The sequence below is a fragment of the Triticum dicoccoides genome, chromosome 1A (genome assembly GCF_002162155.2).
Source record: "Triticum dicoccoides isolate Atlit2015 ecotype Zavitan chromosome 1A, WEW_v2.0, whole genome shotgun sequence".
NCBI classification, from domain to species: domain Eukaryota; kingdom Viridiplantae; phylum Streptophyta; class Magnoliopsida; order Poales; family Poaceae; genus Triticum; species Triticum dicoccoides.
The window spans coordinates 85,537,121-85,560,693 of record NC_041380.1 but is presented as its reverse complement, the minus strand read 5'-3'; positions in this window follow the sequence as shown (position 1 = coordinate 85,560,693).

Below are 23,573 nucleotides of genomic sequence, written 5' to 3'. Positions count from 1 at the left end.
TTCGGGAGTTTATAAGTGGGAATTCAAGTAGCTCGTAGGATATCTTTCCAACAGATGTATGATCTGAAATTGGGGTTCGACGTCTAGTGGTACGCCTATCCACGGTTGGTTTTACAGTGGTCTCGTTGTGTCTTAAAGAGTCCTTGGCTATGCCGACTCGGGGACGCTTCGTATGTCATGTGCACTGCCTTGTACATGATGGTGTTGTACGATCGAGCCCGTATAGGCCCCACCATGAAAACTTCGGACGAAATCTCTATCATATGTTTGTTCTAGCTTATTCTGCAAGCCAACCCTTGTTTTGTTTTGAGTTGTGGTATTCGAGTTGCTTCAATGTCAAGTGTTGATTCCATACCTTTCCAACCGGTGTGTTCATACTCCTATGTGAATACTAATCCCTCTTGACCATCGAGAATGTCATGTCAATCCTTTTTAACCGGTGTGTCTCTCTTCAAGTGGATCCGATCACGTCAACATTCGCAAGATCAGGTATCAGTTCTTCTCACCGGTGTTTGTTCCATCCGTCCCCAAGTTGCCTTTGTTTTCCCTCCCTCCCACCATTTTTCTTCGAGGACTCAGATTTCTTAATCAAGTATCATCTCATTGATGAGAAGTATCTCCATTTGTTTCCGTTAATGTTCTTATCCGGTGATTCTCATGAAGATTCTAATGGAGCTTCAAGCTCATCATTCTTTGTTCTATTCTTCTCCGGTGGTTTCAAGTCAAGCTTTGTTGATCATACCATTTCCTCATTTCAAAGCTTTATCATGCCGGTGCAATTCTTAATCTTTCACCTCTCGCTATTCTATTGTCCTGGAGTGCTCAGGATATCTCAGAAGGCTCGTCTTTTCATTCAAGATCAGTTCAACCTATTTCGATGTTGTTATCTCATTCAAGTCATTTAATTCAACCGGTGCAACCTCTCTTTTAAATAATTTCAACGGTGTTTCTTTTAGTGGGCCCTAACCCACAGGTTTTTTCCCAGGATCTAACCTGACTCTTCTTATTTTACCGGAGCTATTCTCTAATTCTTTTCGAAGTTTGACGTAAGAATGAATTGTCATCAGTCAAATGCCTTTTCTCCAAGATCTTTCAAATTCTTTCATCATTGGCTCAACCTTTCCTATTTTTCATCCCGGAGTATCTCAACAATTCATGGTGGCGTTTCTCATCGTCATTCTCAACATTTGAAGACCAGAGAAGAGTTTTACCTCCACATCTTATCTGTTCTCTTAGAGATTTGTGGTTCTAGTTCGAGCCCATCCTCTCATAATTGTTTTTGATTGTCAGAATTCTTTTCACCTATCCGGAGAAATTCAAGAGTCTTCTCAGTTTGATTATCCAGAGTCCATCAATTCAGGTTTATTCATTCTCAGCTTTCAGTTATCATTCTCCAATCTTACCGATGCATCGTTCAAGTGATCTCTAATCAGTTCGCGATCTCTTCGTCCTCATATATCTAAATCCTCTCAAGTATCTTCGTTCTTTTTATAATTCTTCCCGGTGTTTCTTTATCTTTACTTCGTTCATTTCCAATTCTTACGGTGGCTATTCATGATTTTTCTTCCTTGCTATCATATCTATTTATTCGTTGTCAATGCTAACAGTGATTCGTGCAAGAGTTCTCGTCATTCGTTATTGTATATATTCATTCGTTCTTCTCAATCCTACCGCTGACTTGTTGAAGACATTCTCAAGTTATGCTATATCTATCTTAATCCTTTCTACGAGAATAAGTAGTGTGCCAAATCCGTTGCTTGTCATCAATCTAAATTGGTGAAGGATAAGCATAATGTAATTCTTACTTTTATTTCATCGAGTAAATTCAATTCCTTATTCCGGAGTGGTTCTTCATATCACATTCTCGGTTTGAGATGCTTTATATTTTCTTCCGGAGTTCCAACTTTCCACTTTATCTCGTCGCAAAGCTCCATCTAAATCTTTGGAAGGATTCAACTTGCGTTTTCAACTTCTCTTTCTTTCGTTTTGATGATCCTTTTATTTACCGGAGATCTTCATGGAGGCGCTACATGATGGTTCATAAAGGATTTAATTCCTTCTCCAAGTGTTCATCAAGTTTCTTTTTAGAGGACTTCAAGCATTCTTCATCTTGCTATCCGGAGTGCAATTCTTTCTTCCGTATCATTGGAGGTGGTATTATGTCATTCTTGATAATTTGAGCTCATGTTTCATGATCCACATGTTGTTAAGAATGAGGTATTTTAGTCCATCAACCTCTTCGTTGGAATTATCTTGGGTTATATTTCACCTAAAGCCTTCCCTCAGGATTGTTGCTATCTATGGTGCTTATAAAGGATCCAAGTTCTTCTTTTATCCTCCCGGTGAAATAGTTTCTCGTCTCCTTGTTATTACAAATCCAATCTATCATTTCTTTAATGGCAGAATTTCACCTCATAATTTGAGATGCATTCCATAAGACCATATCAAGCTTATTCTTTTCGTTGTTGGTTTTCCAACAATTCCGTTCGACCCTTCCCCTAAGGATGCCTTTTCAAGAAATTTTGTGGCAGAAGTTGGCATTCTCTTCTCCATTCTCCTATTTCGATTATTTATCGTCTATTCTTTTGTTCCGGAGGTAGTATGTTGTGATTTCATCAAGTATCTCCTCATCTTACCAAGTTCTTATTCAATTCCTTTTCTTTTTCAATCGGAGTGCTGCCCGAAGTTGTTCTCCCTTGTTCCTCTTTTCTAACGGAGTGTTTTCAGCTTCGTCATCTCTGTTGTATTCTTTCCTCGAAATGACTTAACCTTTTCAAGGTTCTTTGGTTTCACTCATTGGTCAAAGAAGCAACTTAGTTTTTCCTCTCTTTCTTTCCCTTCCATTTTCCCTCTGGTGCCATTCTAGATCTCGGGACGAGATCCTCTCATAGTGGTGGAGTGTTGTAAAGCCCCGAGACCGATGTGTCAGGTGTCTTCCAGTTATTCGCTGTTGTTGCCTTGTCTTTGCTTGAGTGTCATGCATTCCATATCATGTCATCATGTGCATTTCATTTGCATACATGTTCGTCTCATGCATCCGAGCATTTTCCCCGTTGTCTGTTTTGCAATCCGGCGCTCCTATGTCACCTGGTGTCCCTTTCTACCTCTTTTCATGTGCGGGTGTTAAACGTTTTCGTCTTAGACCAAGACTTGTCATGAGGCCTTGGTTTACTATAGGTAGACCGCCTGTTAAGTTTCGTGCCATTTGGACTTCGTTTGGTACTCCAACGGTTAATCGAGGGACCGAAAAGGCCTCGTGTGTGTTGCAGCCCAACACCCCTCCAAAGTGGCCCAAAACCCACCTAAGCCTCCTCCATCATCTCGGTCGTTCGATCACGATCGCGTGGCCGAAAACCGCACCTCATTTGGACTCTCCTAGCTCCCTCTACCTATAAATATGTGATCCCCTCCCGAAATTCGCGGATGAACCCTAGTCCTTTTTCCCCTCTCGCCCGCCGGACATGTCCGTCCCGGACGGACGAACTCGCGCCGCCACCTCGGGCGAATCGGAGACCGCCATCTGTCCGCCGCCGCCTCTCTCTCTCCTCAGCCCCGCCGCCGGCCCACGGGACCCAGATCGGGCCCGCGCGAGCCCACCTCGCCGCCAACACCGCCCCGCGGGCGCCCGCGCCCGCCCGTCGCTTCTCCGGCACCCTGCACCGCCTCGCCTCACCTGTGCGCAGCCAGCCCAGCTCGCCGCCGCCCCACAATGCTGTCCCCGGTCGCGCCGGTCGCGTCGACCGCGCCGCGCCTCGCCTCCTCTCCGCGCGACACCGCTGCGCTCGCCGCCCGGCCTCGTTGTCGCCGGATCCGGGGGCGCCATGCCCGGATCCGCCCGTCCCTGCTCGCCCTCGTCCGCCGGAGTCCGGTGAACCCCGACTGCGCCGCCTGCGTCCCTGCGCCGAGTGGTTGCTCGGGAATGAGCTCGCGCTCGCATGGGCCTCCCCGCGGCCCATCTACTCTTGCCACCTGGGCGGTGCAGCGTGCCAGAGCCGGCCCAGCTCCAGATCCGGCCCGTGTGGCCCAACGAGAGCAGCCATATTTTTTTCCTGATTTTCGACTAAGTCCCAGTTATTTTATGCAGTTTTCATGTCATCATAACTTCCTCATCGTAGCTTCGATTCGTGCATGTAGCATATCAAAATGTTCGTCTCGACAAGTACATCATTTCATCTCATTGCATCATTTTCATTTGAGCTCATCTTGTTGCCCGAAATGCTGTTGGAAGAGGGCTATGTGATGATTATTTCAGATACATTTCAGCAAATGGCCTTTTGACATTTTTGCCATGATTAATGTGTGCATGCTATGATCCTGGGCTCTACATGTGTTTTGTTATATGCCATGCCATCTTTACAGGGGTGTATGCCATGTATTTTTGTGATCCTTGTGGTTACTAGCATAAGCATGCAAAGTAGCTTACTCAATGATGCTGATTTCAGGGACTTAGAATTTCACAGTCCTTGTCCTCCTTTTGTTTTTATGCCATATGTTCATGTTGTTTCCTAGTGATCCGTGCCTCTTTTGAGGATAATCAGTAAGGATGTTTTGTTAATATTGTGGTTCTCCATCCATCCATGTCTTTGTTTGCATTTATGGAGCACCCTAGCTTGAGTCAATCGAGCTCTACTTTTGCTATAAAATGATCCTGGCAGATTGTTGACATGTTTAGTGATTTTGCCGAGGATGTTGCTATTGATCCGTGCATGCTATGTTGTTGTTCTTGCCATGTCTAGCTTCTATGCCATGTCTTCTTGATGGGTGTATGCTTAGTTTGTCATGCCATTCTCTGTAGTGAGTGCATCGAGCTCGTAAACATGCTTACTCGTTAACTATTTTGCATGCTCCAGTTTTTCACTAAGTCTGAATCTGTTTATGTTTTTGCTATGTTCACATGCTTGTAATTGTATTTTCTGATTCCTTTTGGCTCAAGGTCACTAAGGGACTTTTGTTATGTGCTTTGAATAGCTTCATGGCATGCCTTGCTTTGACATGATATGTTCCTATAGCTTGTAGTTTTCATGCTCTAAAGTTTGTTTCCTGATGATAAAATTCCAGACTTGTGTTAATTTCACTAAGTCTGAAACCTGTTATCATTGGCACTTTTGCCATGCTTGTTTGAACCTGTTAATGGATGAATTAGCCGTAGCTCAGTGTTCATCTTTTGTCAAGATTCATGAGTGGATCCCTACCATGCATTTTGTTGTCATGTTTGAGTGTTGTAGCATAGTTATCTTGATGCATTTAGATGGCTACTTGCTGGTTATCGTAGACCGGTGTCATATTTGTTTTGCTTGCCATTTCCAAACCGTGCATCCGATTCCGGTGATCTTTATATAGATTTCAACCGAAATCAACTCATCTTTCCAGTGGCACTCTTGGTTTTCCAAGTTGAGGACAGGTTCTATCATTCCTTTCCAAATCATGCATATGCATCACATACCGCATCCCGCATATCATATCATGTTCATGTGTTGGTTGTTTACTAAGTTGTGTGCTTCTTTCCGGTGTTGCTTCTTCGGGTTGGTTCCGATAACCTCGCGTTTGTGAGGACCTGTTCGACTACGTCCATTTGTCTTCTTCATGGACTCGTTCTTCTTCCTTGCGGGATTTCAGGCAAGATGACCATATCCTCGAAATCACTGCAATCTTTGCTTGCTAGTTGCTCGCTCTTTTGCTATGCCTATGCCGCGATACCTACCACTTGCTTATCATGCCTCACATATTGTTGACCCAATCGTCTAACCCACCTTGTCCTAGCAAACCATTGTTTGGCTATGTTACAGCTTTGCTCAGCCCCTCTTATAGTGTTGTTAGTTGCAGGTGCAGATTGGAGCTTGTTCCTTGTTTGGAACATGGATATTTTGTTGTGATATCACAATATCTCTTATTTAATTAATGGATCTGTATACTTGCTAAAGGGTGGAAGGCTCGGTGTCGGTGTCAAAACCGGCGGATCTCGGGTAGTGAGTCCCGAACTATGCGTCCATGCCGGATGGTAACAGGAGGCAGGGAACACGATGTTTTACCCAGGTTCGGGCCCTCTTGATGGAGGTAAAACCCTATGTCCTGCTTGATTAATATTGATGATATGGGTAGTACAAGAGTAGATATACCACGAGATCAAGGAGGCTAAACCCTAGAATCTAGCCTATGGTATGATTGTTGTATATGGAGTTGATTGCCTACGGACTACAACCCTCCGGTTAATATAGACACCGGATAGGGTTAGGGTTACACAGAGTCGGTTACAATGGTAGGAGATCTTTGAATATCCGCATCACCAAGCTTGCCTTCCACGCCAAGGAAAGTCCCATCCGGACACGGGACGAAGTCTTCAATCTTGTATCTTCATAGTCCAGGAGTCCAGCTGAAGGTATAGTCCGGCTGCCCGAACACCCCCTAATCCAGGACTCCCTCAGTAGCCCCTGAACCAGGCTTCAATGACGATGAGTCCGGCGTGCAAATTGTCTTCGGCATTGCAAGGCGGGTTCCTCCTCCAAGTCCTTCATAGAAGATTGTAAACACCAAGAGTAGTGTCCGGCTCTGCAAAATAAGCTTCCACATATTGCCATAGAGAGAATAATATTAACACAAATCAAATCTGCTGACATATTCCACAGTGCGTCATCACACTACAGCCAAGTCCTTTACTCGAATCGTTTTACTTTTCCACCTCATCATGTTTTGCGAGGTGGTTTCCTTGGCACGTCTTGTCAAAGCAGAGATCATGTACCTCCTTTACGGGATTCTCATCAATACGGACGTGGGTAATCCAATCGCGCCACTTATCACGGCACTTGGGAGGCAAGCGAGTTTTACTAGGCAGGTGGGGACGCACAACCGCATCCGCCCATATAAGGGGATAAGGATCCACCTTTTTACCTACGCCTTCTTCCTCCTTTGCCTATCCATCTCCTGCGCACTCGAGCTCCAGCGCCCAAGCCCGCACTTCCCACCTAAACCTTCTCCAGCAATGTCCGGAGCGGGAGGCAAGTGGATGATCTCCTCCATCATGGAGGGCCATGTAAAAAAGCTAAGGAAGGCCGGATACTTGTCCAAAGACATCGCGCACCGACTTCCCGAGGAGGGGCAGCTTCTCCCCACCCCAAGACCCCATGAGAGGATAGTATTCCTTCCCCACTTCCTCCGCGGACTGGGTTTTCCACTCCACCCATCTGTCCGGGGGCTCATGTTTTACTATGGCCTGGATTTCCATGATCTGGCCCCGAACTTCGTCCTCAACATCTCGGCATTTATCGTCGTGTGCGAGGCTTTCCTCCGCATCCACCCCCATTTCAGCCTCTGGCTCAAGACCTTCAACGTCAAGCCCAAGGTGGTGCGCGGCGGCCAGGCGGAGTGAGGAGGCGCCATGGCGGGCAAGATGGCCAACGTCCTATGGCTCGAGGGCTCCTTCGTGGAGACCCTGAAGGGATGGCAATCGTGGTGGTTTTACATCACTGAGCCGCGTGATCCGAAATGGATCGCAGCCCCCGAGTTCCGATCCGGAACCCCCACGCGGCTTATGTCCTAGAAAGAGACGGGCCTGTCGTGGGGCGACGAAAAAGAGGTGACCGGACTGCAGACATGCATCCAGTCCCTCGTGAGCAAGCCGATCAAGCTCGTCAATGTAGTCCAGGTTATGCTCGTCCGCCGGATCCTCCCGTGTCAACAACGGGACTTTAATCTGTGGGAGTTCGACCCAGCGCAGCACCAAACCCTTAACAGGCTCTTCGACATGACGTATGAAGACGTCTGGAAGGTGCTAACCAAAGGCGCCGAGGCTCCCACATCCGCTTCCGAGGACCGCAGATACAGCTCGCGGCGTCACGCTAGCGAGGTAAGCTATTTTCACCTTTTACAGGATGTTAAGTTTTTTCATAGTCTGACTCTATGCGGGATCTAAACTCCCTCACCTTTGACAGGCTTGGCAGGCGCAGTCCGGATTGATCAACTGTCCGGCTCCCTTGCCTGAAGACCCAGCCCCTGCTCTCCTAGTGAAGCTGCTGGTTCCGGCGCCTTATGTGGTGCCGGAGAAGAAGGCCAAGAAGAAGAAGGCCACGGGGACTCGAAAGAGTGCCCGTAATGTGGTGGTGTCGGACTCGTCATCCGACGAGTCCGAGACGCTCTCCTCCCGTGAGAACGAGGAGGAGGAAGAAAAAAACTCTCCCCCTCCAGTGGGGGGAGGAAAGAAAAGGAAGGCCGCCCCAACGGGGGAGGCCGAAGGGTCCAGGAAGAGGAAGACCCCTCCGCCGAACTACTCCCCCGACGCCGAAGAGTTTGAAGAGGAGTTGCCAGATAAGGCCAAGCATCCGGCAAAATCATAAGTATTCGGATATCAGAGTAACTCATGACGTTCCTTTGTCGCACAGCTTCCCTAATGTCGAACATAATTATGCAGCCCGCCCCGGGCCGAACTCAATGAGTCGTCGAGCGGCTCCCTGGATTCATCGGACGTGAACTCAGTTCCGCCCGCTGTCTCCCCCCGCACTGCGGACGACGCCGAAGTGGCGTCGCAATGAGCTCCGGGGCAGGAGGAGGTGGTCCTGGAGGAGCCGCAAGGCGACCTCCCGGACCCCAGGAGTAAAGGGGACAAGACCCCCTAGGGCTCCAAGTCCGGCTTTGTGTCGGACACCGCGCCAGAATCTTCAACAGTTCCGGACCGCGGTAGGCGAACTCCTTCCAAGAGGAGCAAGCCTTCTGATCCGGCAGCCTCCGTCCAACCGGAGGTGCCGGAAAATCTGCTTGAGGTGCTTGACGGCGCCTCCATCGACGAGGAGCACCGTACTATTATGAGTACGGTGATTCAGAAGGCTCAGTTCGCCAAGAGTGGACTGACTAAAGCTTGCGCTAGCCTTCTAACAGGCTTCGAGGTAAGTAAACATATATAAAAATAGTACCGCATAGACAGTAGCCCCTGATGCTCTGTTTGGCATTCGGAAAGAAAAGCCGAATAGAGGATCTAGTAAATTCCGCAGGAGTCTAACAATAAAGAGTCAATATGTGTGTGCAGGCTTCGCTGCTATCCACCGCCGCACTGACTGCGGAGGTGGGTGTCCTGAAACAGGACCTCAAGCGGACCGAGCAAGAGCTCGGCCTTGCCAAGCGGCAGCTCGAGGAAAAAGAAGGTAGGAAATACCTTACCAAAAAGGTGCCTATAGAGAGGCGTGATTGCAAAAAATAATAGGATTGCGCTGCTTATTATAGGGGCCACGACTGAGGTGGCGACCCTCAAGCAGGCGTTGTCCGAGGCCGAAAAGAAAACGGCCGCGGAGCGCACCGAGCGAGAGAAACTTGGGGCTCAGGTCGGCGAGGTGCAGCAAGAGCTTCAGGCTCTCATGAAAAAACATGAGAGTTTGGAGCTTGAGTCAAAGACCCAAGCGTCCGAGCTCGCGGTGGCCCTTGAGACCGCCAAGTCTGCCAAGGCCGAAGCCCGAAAGGCCCTCCAAGAGTTAGAGGAGATGAAGAAGATAGCAGCGGGTATGGCATTCTTTATGCAAAGCAGAAATATAAAAGTAAACTACTTGTTACTTACCCGAATCCGGAGTTCTCCAGGGGCATTCGCAGATCTTCCTCGCAGCGTATCTGACGCTGCCGCATTCTACCAAGCTGAAGAGGGCAGCTCGACGGAGAAGGTGTTCTGGTCTCAGTATGCTCAGACCGGACACCCTGTGCCCTTGAGCGACCAGCTGAAACAGCTGGTCGAGCTCCACAAGGCGGCCGAACAGGCCATGAAGGGCTTCATAGTTCGGTTGTGGCCTGGAGAGGCCCTGCCTGGGAGCTACTTCGGGCTGGTGCGGCGGCTGGTGGAGGCCTGTCCAAGGCTCGAGGTCATCAAGTGCTCCGTCTGCATCGAAGGTGCCCGTCGGGCCCTTGCCCATGCAAAGGTGCACTGGGGTAAGCTGGACGGTGAGAAGCTTGTGAAGGACGGGCCACCGCCGGGGAAGGAGCATCGCAAGCCCAGAACTATTACAAGGATGTTCTTGCTGGTGCCCGCCTTGTGGCGGATGAATGTACCAAGGATGTAATTTTTGAATAAACTCGCTCGTTTTTATCCTGTGCGCTGAAAACTTGTTCATGGGCGCTTAAGCAATGCTTGTTGAATTTAAAATATTTTTTTCTGTGCGGCCGTTTATCAAAAAATTGAGAGATGGCCAGTCGTCGGCTTCTGGCCCCATGCCACTAGTGTTGGGGTGTTCGGGATAAACCTGAGCGCTCTTTTTCCCATAGTTGGGTCCTTCGAGGGAGGCGCTCAGCACAACGAACCAGGCAATCGGACTATAATGCTTGAACACTCTCACTTAGCCATAGAACTTTATAATTTTAAATTTCAGCGAAGCCCCTAGTTCGGAAGACCGAGTTCGGGGCGCTATCCACGCCTTGGCCGGACAAATCCGGCTCCTCGCTCGAAGCGGCATAAGTCTTTGGGGACTCGAAAAACCTCTCGAACAGCGACCAGTCTCTCGCCTCATCATGACAGTCAGTTTTAGCTTTCTCCACTGAGGTGCTTAACCCAGCTCAACCGGGGCACAATCGCAGTGGTTCTCCTAGTGCTACCTTAGCCGATATAGCGGAACGTAAGGCACCAAAACATAAGAGCCGGGCAAACCCAACTATTGACCCAAATCATGATTCGGAGCCGATGCATATAGTGCTATAAGTTCGGGGTGCCGCACTTGTGAAAGTGTACGGACTTCTCACACCATATTAAAGGGTACTGAAGCCCCTGGCGTAGTTGCCGTACCACGGTGTACGGGTGCAACATGTCATTAATGAACATATATAAAAGAGAGTAATGCAGAAAATAGACAAAAGCTATGCATTGTTTATATAGAGGCTATTTATCAAAGCCGAACAATACAAATAGTGCGGTAAGCAAAAGATATTGGACTATTCAGTATGTCCTGATCAGGGGCAGGCCGCGGAATTGTATTTAAAACAGGTATATCGCTCGTAATAGAGACCACCTAGGAGTTCCATAATGCGGCATGGCTTGTCTGCCTCCCTGGATCTTGCATCGTTTGTGCGGCAGTCGAATTGCCGAACAGGTCGTCCGAAGTAAGGAGTCCTGAAAGTAAGAAAAAATTAAAAAAAGAATCCGGCAGCCCCTAGTACGTTTTAAGTCGTATTTTGGGTGTGCCGTTATTGTGCCCCTTCCCCTATGCCCATGGTATTTCAAGGGCGTAGTTATGTACGTGAGGTACTGGTTTCGCTATGTCGTGAAGGCTGGGGTTGGGGCCGCATTGCTACGCTTGCTCAGAGTGTGCCAGGCGGTCCTGCTGTGGGTTACTCCGGGCGCGCTTGGCAGTGTCTGGCTTTTTAATGGCCGGACTGGAGAATTGCCTTAGAAGGCTACTTTGTACCTCCGCTGCAAGAGCCACCGTATGCTCCTCCGTATGGAGGGAGCGTTCGGTGTTTCCGTTGACCGTAATTACTCCTTGAGGGCCTGGCATCTTGAGCTTGAGATATGCGTAGTGCGGCACCGCATTGAATTTTGCGAGTGCGGATCGTCCGAGCAGGGCGTGATAGCCACTGCGAAACGGGACTATATCGAAGATTAACTCTTCGCTTCGGAAATTGTCCGGGGATCCGAAGACCACGTCAAGTGTTACTGAGCCTGTACAGTTGGCTTCTACACCTGGTATAACGCCTTTAAAGGTCGTTCTTGTGGGCTTAATCCTTGAGGGATCTATGCCCATTTTCCGCACTTTATGCTGATAAAGCAGGTCCAGGCTACTGCCGCCGTCCATGAGGACTCTTGTGAGATGAAATCCGTCGATGATTGGGTCGAGGACCAATGCGGCGAAGCCGCCATGACGGATGCTAGTGGGATGGTCCCTTCAATCAAAAGTGATCGGGCAGGAGGACCATGGGTTGAACTTTGGGGCGACTAGCTCCATCGTGTATACGTCCCGTAGCGCATGCTTCCGCTCCCGCTTGGGAATGTGGGTTGCGTATATCATGTTCACCGTCCGCACTTGTGGGGGAAAGCCCTTCTGTCCATTGTTGTTCGGCGGCTTGGGCTCCTCGTCGTCGCTGTGCAGCCCCTTGTCTCTGTTTTTGGCCCTTAACTTGCCTGCCTGCTTCAACACCCAACAATCCCTGTTAGTGTGATTGGCTGGCCTTTCGGGGGTGCCATGTATCTGGCACAAGCGATCGAGTATTCGGTCCAAACTGGACGGGCCCTGAGTATTCTTTTTGAATGGCTTTTTCCGCTGACCGGATTTATAGCCTTTGAATCCGGCATTGACTGCCGTGTCTTCATTGCTGTCGCTGTTAACGCGGCGTTTTTGCTTATTCCGACATGTCCTGCCACTTTTGTCCTTGGTATCCGAATTACCAGGGTTCTTTGATAAGTTGTTACTGCGAGCTAGCCAGCTGTATTCTCCCGTGCAAAAGCGGGTCATGAGTGTCGTGAGGGCTGCCATGGATTTCGGCTTTTCCTGTCCCAGGTGCCGGGCAAGCCACTCGTCGCGGATGTTAAGCTTGAAGGCTGCTAGGGCCTCTGCGTCCGGACAGTCGACTATCTAGTTTTTCTTTGTTAGGAACCGTGTCCAGAATTGTCTGGCCAATTCTTCTGGCTGCTGAATTATGTGGCTTATGTCATCGGCATCCGGCGGTCGCATGTAAGTGCCCTGGAAGTTGTCGAGGAATGCGGCTTCCAGGTCCTCCCAAGAACCGATTGAGTCTGCTGGCAAGCTGTTAAGCCAATGCCGGGCCGATCCTTTAAGTTTGAGCGGGAGGTATTTGATGGCGTGTAGATCATCGCCGCATGCCATGTGGATGTGAAGGAGATAATCCTTGATCCATACCGCCGGATCTGTTGTGCCATCGTATGATTCGATGTTTACGGGTTTGAAACCCTCTGGGATTTATGATCCATTACTTCATTCCTGAAGCATAGCGGGTGTGCGGCGCCTCTGTACTGGGTTATATCACGACACAGCTCGGAAGAGCTATGTCTATTGTGTTCGGCCTGTCCGGGTTTGTTGTATCCGGAGTGAAGATCATTGTCACATGCCATAGGGCGCCTGCGCGATCCGTAGATTGATCTTGTTTGTCTTGCCTTATCCTCCAGTATGTCTCGCAGGTCGGGCGCATTTTCCCGTGCCTTAGTTGAGCGGCGTCGGGGCATGGCTTGGGTGGAGGGCCGAGAGGCCTCTCTGTCGCGGCCGCGAGGTGGCCGGTCTGCCATGTCATGCACTGGTGATGTAGGTGCTTCCTCCTTTGATCAGGGTAGCGGCCTGCACTTCGGGTAACTCTTGGATGGGCGTTCGAGTTTATACTCTTCGGCCGCAAGGACTTCAGTCCATCTGTCAGCTAGCAAATCTTGGGCAGCTCTAAGCTGTTGCTGCTTTTTCTTGAGGCTGCTTGCCATGGCAAAAAGCCTGCGTTTAAAACGCTCTTGTTCGGCGGGGTCTAATGGTATGATGAATTCGTCGTCATCGAGGCTTGCCTCGTCTTTCGAGGGAGGCGTATAGTTATCATCCTCGACCTCTCGGTCTGCCGCTCTCTCATGAGGGCTGGCTTCTCCATCTTCCTGTGCCGAATCTTGCTGAGGTAGGTGTTCTTCGGCGCTATCCGGGGTAGTATTATCTCCCGTGCCGGAATCACCGTTTTTGTTTTGGCGGGATTTAGAGCGGCGCCGCTGACGCCGGCGCTTTGGCTGTTTCTTGGGGGCGTCATCCCCCACTGTTCCATTGCCATCTCCATCTTTTGGAGTGTCCACCATATATATGTCATATGACGAGGTGGCCTTCCAGCGCCCTACAGGTGCTGGTTCCTGTTCGTCTCCTACATCGTCGTCCATGCCGTTGATGTCTTCGGAGCTGAAGTCAAGCATGTCGGTTAGATCATCGACAGTGGCTACAAAGTGGGTGGTGGGTGGGCTTTGAATTTCCTCATCGTCCGTATTCCACCCTCGGTGACCGTAGTCCGGCCAGGGCTCTCCTGATAAAGAGAGAGACTTCAGAGAATTCAGGATGTCGCCAAAAGGCGAATGTTGAAAGATGTCTGCGGCGGTGAACTCCATTATTGGCGCCCAATCGGATTCGATTGGCAGGGGCGCGGGGGGTTCAGGGTCCGGGGAGGAGTCCGGATCCTCGGAGTCACGGGTAGTGCAGAGTGCGGGGCTAGCGTTCGGCTCGATCGCCTCTGAGATCGCAGCCCCTGAGGTAGCGTCCAACCACTGATCCTCGATCGGCGCAGTAGGCTCCGAATCAATGGTCGAAACCGATGCGTATGCGGCCTCCAAGGCACTGTTCGGCGGCAGAGCTATATCATGCCCATCGAGACAGTGTGGCGCGTTTGGCTGTGGCTAAGATCAAGTCCCCGTGGATGTCAGTCATGTAGTTTCGGCTTCCAAACCTGACCTGATGGCCAGGGGCGTAGCTTTCGATCTGCTCCAGGTGGCCGAGCGAATTGGCCCGCAGAGGGAAGCCGCCGAAGACGAAGATCTATCCGGGGAGCAAAGTCTCACCCTGGACTGCATAGTTGTTGATGATCAAAGGAGCCATCGGGCCTAAAGGCGACGACACACAGGAACTCTTAATGAAAGCACCAATGCCGGTGTCAAAACCGATGGATCTCGGGTAGTGGGTCCCGAACTGTGCGTCTAGGCCGGATGGTAACAGGAGGCAGGTAACATGATGTTTTACCCAGGTTCGGGCCCTCTTGATGGAGGTAAAACCCTACGCCCTGCTTGATTAATATTGATGATATGGGTAGTACAAGAGTAGATCTACCATGAGATCAAGGATGCTAAACCCTAGAAGCTAGCCTATGGTATGATTGTTGTATATGGAGTTGATTGCCTATGGACTACAACCCTCCGGTTTATATAGACACCGGATAGGGTTAGGGTTACACAGAGTCGGTTACAATGGTAGGAGATCTTTGAATATCTGCATCGACAAGCTTGCCTTCCATGCCAAGGAAAGTCCCATCCGGACACGGGACGAAGTCTTCAATCTTGTATCTTCATAGTCCAGGAGTCCGGCTGAAGGTATAGTCCGGCTACCCGAACACCCCCTAATCCAGGACTCCCTCACTCGGCCTTATGCCTGGTGTTTTGTTCCACTCTTGCCGCCCTAGTTTCCGTCATATCGATGTTATGTTCCTGGATTTTGCGTTCCTTACACGGTTGGGTTATAATGGGAACCCCTTGACAGTTCGCCTTGAATAAAACTACTCCAGCAATGCCCAACATTGGTTTTACCATTCGCCACCTAGCCTTTTCTTTCCCTTGGGTTCTGCAGACTCAAGGGTCATCTTTATTTAAACCCCCCTGGGCCAGTGCTCCTCTGAGTGTTGGTCCAACCGAGTAGATTGCGGGGCCACCTCGGGGCAACTTGAGGGTTGGTTTTACTCGTAGGATGTCTCATCTGAGTGTGCCATGAGAAAGAGATATGTGCAGCTCCTATCGGGATTTGTCGGCACATTCGGGTGGTGTTGCTGGACTTTTTTTACCATTGTCGAGGATGTCTTGTAACCGGGATGCCGAGCCTAATCGGATTGTCTTGGGAGAAGGAATATCCTTCGTTGACCGTGAGAGCTTGTGATGGGCTAAGTTGGGACTCCCCTGCAGGGATTTGAACTTTCGAAAGTCGTGCCTGCCGTTATGGGCAGATGGGAATTTGTTAATGTCCGGTTGTAGAAAACCTGAAGTTGATCTTAAATTAAAATACATCAACCGCGTGTGTAACCGTGATGGTCTCTTCTCGGCGGGGTCCGGGAAGTGAACACGGTGTTGGAGTTATGTTTGACGTAGGTTGTTTTAGGATCACTTCTTGATCATAGTTTTATCGACCGTGCCTTTCTTTCTCTTCTCGCTCTCATTTGCGTATGTTTAGCCACCATATATGCTAGTCGCTTGCTGCAGCTCCACCTCATACCTTTACCTTTACCCATAAGCTTAAATAGTCTTGATCGCTAGGGTGCGAGATTGTTGAGTCCCCGTGACTCACAGATACTTCCAAAACCAGCTTGCAGGTGCCGATGAGACCATGCAGGTGACGCAACCAAGCTCAAGGAGGAGCTCGTTGAAGTTCGTGTTCGTTTTGTTGTTCCGTTTCCAGTTGATCAGTAGTGGAGCCCAGTTGGGACGATCGGGGATCTGTGTAGCATTTGGGGTAGTCTTCTTCTATTTTGGGTTCCGTAGGCGGCCATGCTTCCCACAGCCGGCCAGGCTTCCCACAGCCGGCCAGTTCTCTCCCTCGAAGAAGGTGCTTCATTAAGGAGACAAGAGAAGGTAAGGCTAAAGTGATGAGCCGCCTCGCGGCGGCACTGTAGCCATACTTACCACAACAAAGCCATCGTCACCAGGGGCAAGGTAACAGTAACCAGCCCCCGACAAGACCCACGAGCGGTGGGGCCGGCCTGTCGGCCAAAGGGTCGGCAGCCGGCAGGCCTAGCAGTCGGCGGGCCCCACCAGTCGATAGAGAAGCGGGTGGGCGTAGACACAGATGGCTGGGGCCCATGCCCAGTCGGATTACCATTGTACCCCTGGGGGTAGGCCTATATAAACCCCCAGGGTTCCCATGCAGGGGAGGAATTTTTGGATAGATTTTAGAGGCCACAAGGAGAAGAGGAGCGGGCTAGCCTGGCCCTCCCTCATCCTTCCACCGAACAGCTCAAGGAGCACTCTGTAGCAACCCACCGAGCTAGTGATCATGCGGAGACCCCACAGAGCAGCATTACGGGTGTTATCTCCATGGAGAGCCCTGAAGCTGGGTAAGATTCGCCGGCGTGCATGTCTTCTCCTTATCCCGTTTCCAGGCACCGGCGATGTTTTATTGGCTCCCACAATGATAAGCCATCCATTGGCATATGTCGCACCAACCACCCGACATTTGGCACCCACCGTGGGGCCAGGTGCACCGTCGTCCAGAGACCTGCTCTAGACGGGAACCCTCTTCCTTCCCAACGTGCGTAGCCAGCCTGGCTCGCCCGATGACGCTTGCCCCGACGCGCTGCAAGACGTCACCAACGCCTGCGCGGCGAGCTGCCTCACCGATCTTCTTGGCGAGGCTCGCATCTCTAACGAGCCCGCATCCGATGCGGGCACAGACTGCCCCGAGAGCCACCTCGTCAGCCTCCTCGATCAACTCCACGTCTCCGGCGAGCTTGCCGCAGACTTGGAGTCGGTTGGCTCCATCGACCCGATGCTTCTCGACTCCGACACGGCATCCCTTGACGCCTTCCCCACCAACATGGTGGTCATCAACGACCCTCTTCCTCAAGCCGACAGCAGCGGTAGTGCCATTACCGAGGTACTGGTTATCAGCCATGATGCCTCCTCAAGCAAAAACGCCCACGACGCTCTGCAGGCGGTGCTGCACGACTTGTCCGTTCCCGTCCCGGCCGACGCGGACGCCAAGACATTGGAGGCGCGCCGCCTCGCCCTCGTTGCGGAGGGCCAGAAGCTCGCCACCATGACACGCCTCACCGAGGCTCACCAGCGCGAGGTCGACCGAGCCACCTTCGGCACGCCGCCTCCAGACAGGCCGAGCTGTGTCGGTATCATCAAGAAACACGGCGCGGCTATCGCCGACATGCTGGGAGCAGACCACCCAGTCTATGCCACGCCTCTCAAGAACTTGTGCGCCGCCCAGGCGGCCGCAGACGAGTTGAATGGGATGGGGCCTGATGAGCTCCCTTACATGACCAGACGCATCCAGCAACTTATCGACGCGGCCACACAGCGGCATGAAGCCGGCGTCCGCGCCGAGAATCCTCCCCCGCGCCGAGAGCATGGCGCGATGTCCCGAACACCGACCGCGGGCAATACCCGCGCGAGAAAAGAAAAGGAGCCGGCTGCCAGCCGCAGCCAGACTCGAATCTCCATCGAGCGTGACGCCGAGGGCCGCCCTCGAGCCGTGGAGTGGCGGGGCAACCCTCCTCCTCCTCCGCCTCGTGGGGTGAGATACCCTACCCCGCTGCCTGTCACGCACCCGACTCTTAGCGGCCGGCTGGGTCGCTACGAAGGAGTCGGCGAGAATGATGCCCGCCACCGGATCGACCGCCTTGCATGATCCTTGGCCCTAGAATAAGAAGATGATGTCGGCCCGTCTTACTTCGGCCCCCGCATCCGCATCGAGCCCTTCCCCAAAGTGTTCTCGCTCCCAAGAGACACGCCCAAGTACAACGGCTCCGTGAAGCCGGAAGATTGGTTGATCGACTACTCCACCGCCGTTAGCATCACAAACGGCAACAGGCGTGTTGCCGTAAAATATGTGCCCCTCATGCTCCAAGGCACGGCGCGCACCTGGCTTAACAGCCTCAAGCCTCAAAGTGTCAACAGCTGGCTAGACTTCACTGAAGCCTTCATACGTAACTTCACCAGCACCTACAAGCGGGCTCCTAAGCCCCGACAGCTCTCCTTGTGCGTCCAAGGGCCCAACGAATCGACTCACGACTACCTCACGCGGTGGGCCGACCTCCGCAATTCCTGCGAGGGAGTGCACGAGGTCCAAGCTATAGAGTACTTCACCGCCGGGTGCCGAGAAGGCACCCTCCTCAAGCACGGACTCCTCTATGACGAGCCGACTATGCTTGATGAGCTACTGGTCATAGCTGATAAATACGCCACGGCCGATTCCTCGATGAAGACCGAGCTCCGAGTAGACGCCTTCGGGAAGGTGCTCGCTCCGAGTCCCAAGACGCCGGCTGGAGAATCCAGCTGACGCCCGCACCAGAACGACCACAAGCGCAAGGCTCCCCTGCCACCTTCCACAAGTCAGCAGGTGGCCACAGTCGAGGACGAACAACCCGAAGGATGGCCCGCACCCAAGAAGCAGAAGGGTGGCAGGCCGGCTTGGCAGCCGGCTTTCTCCTACGAGCAAGCACTTGATGCCCCCTGCAAGTTTCACAGCGGCGCAAAGCCTTCAAACCACAGGACCAGAAAATGCCATTGGCTCACTCGGATCTACAAGGGTGAGGGGATGGCACCGCCTCCGCCTGCTGGTCAGCCGCCTCCGGCTTCTCCGCAGCCAGCCGCTCGACCAGCGGTCGGGGCAGTTCAAGACGAGTACCCCGACGAGCATGCCGCCTACATCGTCTTCACCAGCCAGCTTGAAGATCGGCGTAGCCGGCACCGACAACACCAAGAAGTCAATGCAGTCGCCTCCAACAACCCAGAATTCATGCACTAGTCAGAAAGGCCTATTAGCTAGAGCCGGACAGATCACCCAGAGGTGATGCCATCTCCCGGCTCCTACGCATTGGTTCTGGACGCCACCCTCGCTATGGAAAGGCGAGCCGCCCGTTTCTCCCGTGCGCTGATAGATGGTGGGAGCAGCATCAATACCATATACCGCGACACCATGGAGAAGCTGAGCATCAAGACAAAGCAGCTCATGCCTAGTCGGACTGTGTTCCATCGCATCGTACCCGGCTTGTCCTGCTCCCCAATCGTCAAGATCAAGATAGATGTCGTCTTCGGGGACAAGGATCATTTCTGCTGAGAGGCGGTGTGGTTTGAAGTGGTGGATCTAGAGAGCCCTTACCACGCATTGCTTGGCCGACCTGCCCTGGCCAAGTTCATGGATGTACCCCATTACGCCTACCTCAAGATGAAGATACCAAGTTCCAAGGGCATCATCACCATAGCCGGAGACTACAAGAAATCCTCCAAGTGTGCGGCTGCCAGCAGCCGGCTGGCCGAGTCCCTTGTAATTGCTGAAGAGAAGAAGATACTGGACCAAGTCGTGGCCATGACCGGCAAGCAGCCGGCCCTGTCCCCCGAATCCAAGGAGTGTGGTTCCCAAGGTTCCTTTCAGCCAGCCAAAGGAACAAAGAGGGTACCTCTGGACCCAGATCACCCAGAAAGGTTTGCCACCATCGGGGCAAACCTGGACAGCAAATAGGAAGGCGAGCTTGCTAATTTCCTCCGTGAGAATCGGGACATTTTCACATGGTCCCCCAAGGACATGCCGGGTGTGCCGAAGGAATTCGCCGAGCACAAGCTACATATCCGAGAAGGTGCGAAACCAGTCAAACAGCCTCTCCGCCAACTATCGGAGGAGAAGAGAAGGATTGTGGGAGAAGAGATAGCCCCGCTTCTGGCAGCCGGCTTCATTATGGAAGTTTTCTTCCCAGAATGGCTCGCCAACCCGGTCCTCGTGCTGAAGAAAAACAACAAGCGGCACATGTGTATAGACTACACTAGCCTCAACAAGGCTTGCTGTCGGTGTCAAAACCGGCGGATCTCGGGTAGGGGGTCCCGAACTGTGTGTCTAAGGCGGATGGTAACATGAGGCAGGGAACACGATGTTTTACCCAGGTTCGGGCCCTCTTGACAGAGGTAAAACCCTACATCCTGCTTGATTAATATTGATTATATGGGTAGTACAAGAGTAGATCTACCACGAGATCAGAGAGGCTAAACCCTAGAAGCTACTCTATAGTATGATTGTTGTTCTGTATGTTGTCCTACGGACTAAAACCCTCCGGTTTATATAGACAACGGAGAGGGTTAGGGTTACACAAAGTCGGTTACAATGGTAGGAGATCTACATATCCGTATCGCCAAGCTTGCCTTCCACGCCAAGGAAAGTCCCTTCCGGACATGGGACGAAGTCTTCAATCTTGTATCTTCATAGTCCAGGAGTCCGGCTGAAGGTATAGTCCGGCCATCCGGACACCCCCTAATCCAGGACTCCCTCAGTAGCCCCTGAACCAGGCTTCAATGACGACGAGTCCGGCGCGCAGTTTGTCTTCGGCATTGCAAGGCGGGTTCCTCCTCCAAGTACTTCATAGAAGATTTTGAACACAAAGAATAGTGTCCGGCTCTGCAAAATAAATTTCCACATATTGCCATAGAGAGAATAATGTTCACACCAATCTAATCTGCTGACGTATTCCGTAGCATGACAACACCACGGCCAAGCCTTTATTCAAATCGTTTTATTATCCCACCTCAGCGTGTCATGCGAGGCGGTTTCCTCGGCACGTCTTGTTAAAGCAGAGATTGTGTCCCCTTATTCTGGGATTCTCATCAATACGGGCGTGGGTAACCCAACCGCTTCTAGGACTCCTAGACTATAGGCAAGTCCAAACGGCCACGGAGAGGACGCTTGATATTCACACTCTTTATAAAGGGACAAGGCTTTTATTTTTTCCCTCTCGTGCTCAATCGAATCCTTCCCCCACCTTATGCTCAAACACCCAAAGTTCAGGTCAGGTGCTCCGAACCTTCAATCATGTCCGGATCTATTCTTCAAGGCCGATGGATGCCTTCCTCCGTCATGGAAGAAGACATCAAAAAGTTGAGGGTGGCCAGATATCTGATTGCTGAGGTTTCGCATCGGCTGCCTGCCCGAGGGCAGGCCGTCCCCTCCCCCGAACGCAACAAGAACGTCGTGTTCGTCTCCCACTTCCTCCGAGGTCTAGGACTTGCTCTGGATCCTTTCGTCGGGGGTTTGATGTTTTATTACGGGCTAGATTTCCATGATCTAGCTCCAGACTCCTTTCTTCATATCACGACATTTATTGTCGTGTGTGAGGCCTTCCTCCGGGTTACCCCTCACTTTGGCCTATGGCTCAAGACCTTTGAAGTAAAGCCTAAGATGATCGAGGGGAAACATGCAGCGTGCGGAGGTGCCTCAATATGCAAGATGACGAGAGCTCCATGGCCCAAAGGTTCCATTCCAGAGGTGTCTGAATTGTAGCAACAGGAGTGGTTCTACATCATGGCTCCTAGAAGTGCCAAATGGGAGGCCGCCCCTGTTTTCCGCTCGGGCCCTCCACCAAAACTGATGTCATGGATCAGCAGAGGTGTGAGCTGGGGTCCAGCCAAGGACGTGCCTATACTGCAAAGCCGCATTCGAGATCTCTTCAATGGAGATTTTAGTTTGGTTGCGGTAATACAAGTTATGTTGGTTCGTCAAGTCCAGCCTTGCAAACGCCGGCCCCTTTGCTTATGGGAGTTCAATCCCGAGGGACCGCGTGTCATTCAAAATTTCCTCGGCCTGACGCATGAGGAGATGTACAAGTCATTCTTCGGGCCTCAGGTAGAGTGTCCGGAAATCACCGAGGACATGGGCCTGAGCAGTAACCGCGCCGCCGGACAGGTAAGGAATCTTCCGGTCGAAACATATTATCTCTCATTTGTTACGAAGTTATTTCTTAGAGCTCGCTTTTTGACCAGGACTGGCTAACAAAGGCGAAGTTGATTTGGTGTTCGGCTCCCCTCCCTGAGGGTTTGGACAATCCGGTATTGGAAAAGATGCTCCAGGTCGTACCTTGCCCGGAGCCCTGAAGGAAGATACTAGGGAGGATAATACGGGCGGACGCGGGCCCCCAACGCTGCCCATTCTAACCGAGGGAGCGAGCGTCTCTATGAAGGAAGACGGCCGGAGGAGGAAAAGGACTGTGCCCGGGGATTCAGAAGCCGAAGCTTCCAAACGGGAGAAGAAGTCTCCCATAGAGGGTCCTACCTTGGGGGGTGCTTTTGCCACACAAAGTCCGCGGGGGGATCAATTCTCCAGCGAGTCGTAAGTGACCCGAAATACTTTAACAGTACAGGTATGCCATCTTTTTCTTCTGAGAAAATAACCACCGCATATATCTTTGCAGTTCGGGCCTTAGCCCCTCTCAAATGAGCTCGTCTTCGGGGGATCTTCTTCCAGAGATGATGGAGAGCGAAACGCCTCCTCCGGACTCCTCCGCTCCGGAAGCAGGCGACCCCGAAGTGTCATCACGGAGGGCCTCTCCGAGTCCGGTGAGGCCAGAAGATAATCCCATTGACCCCCGAAGCTCCAAGTGTCCGGCTCCCGAAGAGAGCAGACAAAAGAGTCCGGCACCGTCTGGTGTGCGATCGGATGTTCTGAGGGAGTTGGTGGGGCGAGCGGCCATCTCAGATGAACACCGTATGCTGATGAATACGGTGATGGAGAGAATCTCGTCCGCCGAAAGCGGATTGCATGAAGCTTTTATGAGTCTACTGACAGGCTTTGAGGTACGTAAAATAATGTATGATAGTCCTGCACATGCTAGGTGTGCCCTGTGTAGATAGTAGCCCTTGAGACTCTGGTTGTCGTCGGAAACGACGATGAACAGAGGATCATATTCCCAGGTAATAACCATACTGCCTCTATGTGCAGGTGATGGAAGCTCCGGTGGCTAGCCGGACTAGCAAGTTTGCCCATTTAAAACGGCAGTTGGATGCGGCAGACACAGACACCGAGCTTGTTAACAAAAGGCTTGACGAGGCACAGGGTAAGTGTCATTATCTGGTAAACGCCATGTAGTAAGAGCAGCATGATGCCAGTATCTTTAATATGTTGTGACTGCAGATGGAGCTGCCACTGTTGAAGCCTTGCGGGAAGAACTTGCCCGAGCCAAGGAACAAGCAAGGTTTGGTAATGCGGCTACTTTGAAGGCGGCCGAAGAGTTGAAAGCCGAGAAGGCCACGCATGGCGAGAGCCGAGATAAGATGGCCAAGATGGCCATAGAATTAAAAGCCGCCGCTGACTGTTGCCGGGTTCTTGAAAAGGAAAACCTAACGAAGGCATCGGACCTTGAGAAGGCTGCTGCGACGAGAAAAGAAATCCGCTCTGCTATGAGGGCGAAGA